Source organism: Montipora foliosa, chromosome 10 (genome assembly GCF_036669935.1).
Source record: "Montipora foliosa isolate CH-2021 chromosome 10, ASM3666993v2, whole genome shotgun sequence".
Lineage (NCBI taxonomy): Eukaryota > Metazoa > Cnidaria > Anthozoa > Scleractinia > Acroporidae > Montipora > Montipora foliosa.
Genome location: NC_090878.1, coordinates 17789889 through 17796683, shown reverse-complemented (window position 1 = coordinate 17796683; position 6795 = coordinate 17789889). Strand labels below are relative to the sequence as shown.

At 40.2% G+C, this 6795-nt stretch overlaps 1 long non-coding RNA gene across 1 annotated transcript; it reads left to right on the top strand.

The window, feature by feature from the left end:
• The first annotated feature begins 927 nt into the window (after positions 1–927).
• On the top strand, positions 928–6678 carry LOC137973511 (uncharacterized). Its single transcript, XR_011117263.1, has 3 exons — positions 928–1694; positions 4442–4532; positions 5864–6678. It is a non-coding gene; the product is annotated as an uncharacterized lncRNA (long non-coding RNA).
• Positions 6679–6795: the final 117 nt, after the last annotated feature.

Sequence of the window (6795 nt, the reverse complement as noted above, 5' to 3'; positions counted from 1 at the left end):
ATGAGGAAAAATAGTACAGATAGAGGAAGCATTGAGCAAATAATGATTGTTGTATTGAAGCCATCTTTATTTTTTTTGCAATCCTTGCGTGTGCTGCATTGCGTTCACGTATCATTCACAATGGCACTTCAAGCAAAAAAAGTTTCGGGGAAAGTTATCTAGTACAATTTACTGAAAACTATAAAACGCCCTTTTTCGATGTATCTTAAATTCTACTGGATAACTTTTTGTCATACTCACTAAGACGTTAAAGAATTTAGGGAGATTTCCAACAAAGAAATAAAAACGGTAGGTCACCAACTCAGTTAATCTTCAAAAACTGAAAGTTAGAGGGCCTTTTTGTAGACCTGGTGTGTTGCCATGGTAACTTATTTGACGTCGTAAGTCCCCTTAAAGTATTACCCAACAAGAGAGTTGCAAAGATATTTATAGTTTGCCTACACTGAAATATCCTTCTTTGGTATCTTTCATCGTTTTACAAACACTATCGCAACGAAAAACGCTTTCGAGCCGCCTTAAGACATTTGAGAATTTAATTTGACAATAACGTACTCAAACAGTTGATATTCTCTTTTCATTAAGAAAATCAAGAAAGGAAAAAGGCGACAACCTGGGCTGCAAACAAACATCAATTGTTGTAATTCAAGAAAACCGTACATCAGTTTTGTAAATCATGCACGCGATGTAGGCCTACAAATCTTTCCTTCACTCACTCAATCACTCGCTCACTCAGACAGCCCCGATGGCATAGTGTGTAGTGCACTTATAAAGTGTACTACCACAAACACAAGCGTTCCCGAGATGTTGTCACAATCATCTCCAGTCCCCCTTCTGTACTCGCGCAGTTTTGTACCCCACTGGAAGTGAAATGCTGCGTCTTTTAATGGCTCAAACTAGGGGAAGAAAAATCAAAAGCAAAAATTTTTGCAGTTATCAGGACAATGGGTACATTCAATCGAACAAATTTAAAAAAATCTCTCATATACAATTTAAGGGTTAGCCCATCATCACATTGTTCTGAGATAGGGTTAACTCTTGTGTTTTACCCACCCAATAACACAGCACCAGTTTCTTTAGGAATCAAACCTGTCAGGTACAGTGTATTCTTCCTCAAGAGGGTTGTTTGAAAAGGCTGCATATGACGGTATAATTGTTATCTCACTTCATCCTTAGATGTAACTCTTACAATCATGGATAAAACTGTTGAGAAAAATATCAAGCATCTTGGTGTGATCACGTGCAAACAACTCCTCCCCCCTCCCCTCCCATGCCAATGCTGTAAAGTGCTCTGATGCACTGTCCAGGTATTCCCTGATGAAGCAATATTGAATGTGGGGGATTGGGCCCATGAAAAACCTTTCTTGATTACGGCCAGGAATAGGTTTGATGTCGATGCATATCCTTTAAAATCAGTTTTGTCCAATATTGTAGCATCCTTCTGAAACATCTGTCAGAGAATGCAACAAGTTGTTCTTGTGTTTGAGTCATCAAATGCACCCTAATGATAGGTGTACATGAAGATTTCGCTGTGCTTTGGATGTCATCAAATGATATTTTATTCTGTAGTTGCAAAGCTATAGAGGACATAGGATCCACAGTCACAACTCCACCAACGGCAACAGCAACGTCAACACCATTACCAACACCATTGCCAACAACATTACCAACACCAGCACCAATACCTACAGCAAAGCGTAAGTTCCTAGTTAGTTTACCCAAGATCTTATTTGATAACTGATATAATGCTTCCCTGGTGAAAAACCTCACAGGATCTTTGAGGATGTGTAAAGATCTTCAAAGACCTGCCAAAGACCCTTGAAGATAAAGCTCTTTGAAGGATCTTTAAAAAGTCTTTTCAAGATCTTCATTTTCCAAAACTACTTGTTAAGATCGTCAAAGCTATTTTAAGGATCTTGTGAGGCTCATGCAAAGATCCTGATGACAATTTCTTAGAAGGCTTTCAGAAAAGATTCTTGAAGATCGTTTTAGGATCTTTCAAGGATCTTTGAAGGATTCTTATAGTGATCTTACTAGGATCCTTGAAAGATCCTCTAGGATTGTTTGAGGATGTTTAAGGCTCTTCAGAGGGATCTCGAAAAGGTCTTAGTTAGAGTCCTTAAAGTTCCTATGAGAATCCTTCAAGTATCTTAAAAGGATCCTCATAGTTCTCTTGAAAGGAACTTTATTAGGATCCTTGAAAGATCCTATGCGAATCTTTAAGGATCCTCAAGGATCTTTCAGGATCTTAAAGATCTTTATCAGGATCTTCAAAGATCTTCATGAAGATTCTTGAAGGTCTTGAAAATCCTTAAAAGATTTTCAACAGGATCTGGTGATGTATACACCAGTCTTCGGTTGTTCGGAGTTGTGCCAGACGTCTGTTATTCAGATTTGCGCCAGACTTCAGTTACTCAAAGTTTAGAGATACAATGTAAGGGGAGAGTGATCTGTTGAATAAAACACTATCCACTGGGTAATTCAGTATTTTAGTGTATAGTTTTGTTGGGGCCTATCTGCAGGGTCACGATTATTCTGGCAGGTGCCATTATCTACTCTTGGTGAACTGGGGACAGGTCAGCTGTGTGATGGAATTTAATCCTAACCTAAGCTACTGTGTCTTAACTGGACAAAGATCTTCCCTCACAAGAAAGTGACCCTTTTATCTCTAGATGCTAGAAGACACATTTAACTTTCCAGTATCACCTTCAAATTAGCTTACACTAATTTGTAAAACAAAGCAAGGCGAAATGATACAGAAATAATCCTAAGCTTTCATTAAAGCTAACCTAGGCCTAATTAGGCCCAAACAAAATTTTTTAGGCCTAATGTTAGCACTGGTAAACGATTAGGGCTGTACATGCCTGGAAAATTTCAATCCGTTTCGCAAAATAGTAATTTTGGTCGGCCATTTTGGTGACATTGCTATTTTTGCCAAACAGATGGACATTTTCCTTTGGTACATGTATAACCTTCACCGTTTTACCAATGCTAACATGAGCCCTAAAAACGTCTGTTTAGGCCCAATTAGGCCTAAGGTTAGCTTTAATGAATGTTTAGGTCGATTCTTACTGTATTTCGGTTGGTTTCGTTTCATTTCGTGTCGTTTCGCAAATTAGTGTAAACCATGATAAGGCAATTACAGTAGTCATTATTTATCAGGGGCATCCAACGTCAATTTTCAGAAAATATCTATTCGGAAGACGATTTGAGATCTAGAATTTTTGGGAACATTTGTTGTAAAATTTCTTGCTTGCCTGCCTGTCCTAGGATTTTCGAACATCTAAAAATTGGTGTAATTGCCCATTTTTAACGGATTTTTACCCTAAAAAGGTCACCTAGAATTTTCGGGAGCCTTTTTTCTGGCTGAAATTTTCGAAAAGGTAAGTTTTGATCCCTATAATTTTCGGATCACAAGACTTTCAGTAAGGAAATCCGAACAGATGAAAAATTTTCAGGGTATGAAAATATGCCTATATCTACTGTAACGCAAAGCGTGATAGAACGAGACAACAGATGTATTGGCGTTTTTTGAGGGGAACACTGCCTTGGGGCTGGTTAGCCTGTGGCGACTTCCAGATTGCGTGACATAGAACAACCTCACTTATTTCCCCAGCACTAAGAGCTGAGTGGTAAACAGCACGTGCTGGATCGGACAAGAGTATTGGTTAGCGAGCAATGTACAAAGGCAAACGATCCAAAAAGCTTGGGGAAAGTTGCTGCGCAGACGTAACCGCACCACGCAGGAGTGACCCAATTTTAGTGAAGGCAAAGCGATATATCTAAACCATCTCCAAAGGGAGGGAGGCACGGAAAAAACTTTAGAGTAGCTTGGGTGTAGCTAATATCTCCGAGCATTTTCCCTCCCAACCATGATACACCACAGAAGACAGACCACAACACCGGGAACTACATACCCCACTCTTTGCGACAAGTGTGTGGGTTCTTTTACGTCCCACAGGATTATGAACATTGAAGGGTTGTAGACGGGGCCTACGGTTTATCGTCCTTATCCGAGAAGACTAGAGAGTCTAACCATTTGCAGATATAATTACAAAGGCAGCACTTTCATCTCAGTTATTTAAAGACCCTGAGTGTTGGTCCGGCCAGAGTTGAACTCACGACCTCCCGCGTGAACAGCCCGGTGCTCAACCAACTGAGCCACCGGTGCGCGGTACTACTGAACTAACTGAATTTTGTGTTCAGGCCTTCACGTATTCTTTCATGCCATTACATTTCCAAAAAAAATTATGGACTCCAAGAAAAGTCATTTTTGTCTTTAATTTGAATGTCTAGATACCATACAGTCAAGCGTTCATTATCCAGAGTCTTGAAACCTTTGTACAAAAAACATTCTAAAATGGCTACACTGTAAGATCCTTGCTTTCATAACTGTACTTTATTTTCACTTCTAACTGTTGTGATTTTCTCTTTTGTCATGCAGAATTATCCACACCTGCAATTGCTGGAATTGTTATCGGGGCAGTGGTGGCTGTTGTGCTTATCATCTTCTTAATCTGGTGGTGCTGTTATAGGTAAAAACCTTTGTATGGCAGCTTCGCATTAACTAAGTACCTTCTTAAGAATGAATTCAGCCCTCTGGTAAAATCAAACAAGTATGTAGACCTCAGCTGGCTAACACCAGACTACTGCGCAGGTGATCATCGATTTAACTTTCAACAACTGGCTGCTGCGTTTTTAATGGCATCTGCAACAAAAAAGATGTTGTTCCATGCCACAACCCGTCATCATTGTTCACAATCTGCTGGAAGATTGAAGAATCCACACAATTTTCAAGAGTAGGGAATGGAGTTTCCAGAGTTATGATCTCTGTGTATGGCATATGACATCATTGGGTGATTTAATGCTTGGAGATATATCGGCTACTGTAGAAGCAACTCTGCAGTCCAAGGTGCCACGATCAATGAATCCAAAGAGTTCGTCTGTACTGTGACAAAAGAGCTTTGTACTGTTAAAGCTCTTTCAGACTTCAGTGCAGACAGTTGAATTGTTGGAATTGGTTGGGATATATTCCCAGTGTTAATTTTGATTTATGATGATCATCAAAGAGACCCTTCTCCAAAATGGTGGCAACGCGTTTGAATGAAGTAAAATTGAACTGAATGAAAAACTGATACCAGAAATAGAAAGAGCACCTTTACTTTAGTAACCCGGCCTGCAAAGTTTCAGCGTATTAGGTGTTATATCAGTAGAGAAAATGTAATTATATAAGTTGAAATTTGACAAATTTACAGGCGTTTGTATGACTGGGGGTATAAGCCATACCAGTCGAATTCTTGGAGTTAATGAGCAGGAAAACTTCCTGTGAGGGATGGTGAAGAAAACCGCTTGAATTCGTGGAGTCGTTGGAGCGGAAAAAAAGATTTCCTGGAACACATTCCCAGGGTCAATAGTAATATATGAATTCCAAAGGTTCACTCATACTTGTGCTGCTGACAGTCGCATTCTTGGAGTTACTCGGACGGGAAAACATTGTAAGGGATAATGCAGAAAAAACATGCCCCTTTTCACACCAAGCGGTTTCAATAAAGGTTACTTTGAAGATGGCTTCCTGGTAGGTAGAGAAACCGACTGTTGCCATTGTCATAATAATTTCAAAGCTTAGGTTTTGACAGAATTTGGTTTTTGTTGCTTCAATTTAGGGGGAAAAAAGTAACCGACTTCTCTGAGTGAAGTAGCCCATGCTTTTTGTTGGATGTCTGTTGTTATTGAAACCACTGCTAACAACTGGGTGAATTTTGTGGTATACAAATGCCGGGATCAACCGAGGCATGAGGAAAGTAGTCCTTGAATCGTTTCTAATAATAATAATTATTATTATTATTATTATTGTTGCATTTTGTAGGAAAAATTCCAGAATTCCCAGACACTCGAAACCAAGCGTCCTTGTTCCCAAATACATGGCTGCTAAGTTGTCAGGTGAGTGAGTGACGGATTAAATACGCTGTTATCGTGCAAATTCTAAACGTGGCTATGCGGCTATGTAAGTTTCCATTGTTCTTCTATCTCTAGCATGGATCAGTAGCGATCATCGCTATGGGATGCCTCGCCTTTTTTGACGCTTTATAGTTGAGAACGAGGTATACCGTGAGGAATTTTTGGCATTGTTTGAGCTTAGCCATGTAGCCACGTAGGCGCGTTTGCGCGTAACAGAGTAGCCGCGTAGCCGCAAATGGGCCTTAACCACACGGCGGCCATGTTGAATCCCGAGGGATTGAAAAACGTTTGTTTTGCCCCGCCGAAACTCGTTCCCAAACATTTCAACTCGAGGCTCAGGGTATGACATCTAGGAAGACCTTAGACAGCAATGACCAGTGGCCTGTTTCTCAAAAGTCCCGAAAGTTTTCGGGCCTATTTCGGGTGCCACAATTCCCTTTATATCTTCGCAACGCCGAGGTTTCCAAGCCATCAAACTTCGCAATCCTCTTAGTTTTTCTTTCATTAAAAACAAGTTACATGATCAGCTTTTAAAAACAAGCAGATTGCAGTTTGACGACTGGCTTTTCGGGCCCGAAAAGTTCTCGGGACTTTCGACAAACAGGCCCCAGAACCAGGTTGCTGACCAGCGGTTTTCGTTAAAACAATGGTTTGCTGGGGGTGCTTAGTCTCGCGGGCTCAGAAAACCTGGTTGTGGTCATTGTTATTTATGGTTTTTCATGACATCTACATTTGTATTGTCTATGGCCAATATGGCCGCCACGCAAATAAGGCCCATTGCATAATGCACCCCACTAATATTGATAGCATGCATAATTTCTGATTGCAGTGGCAATTTTT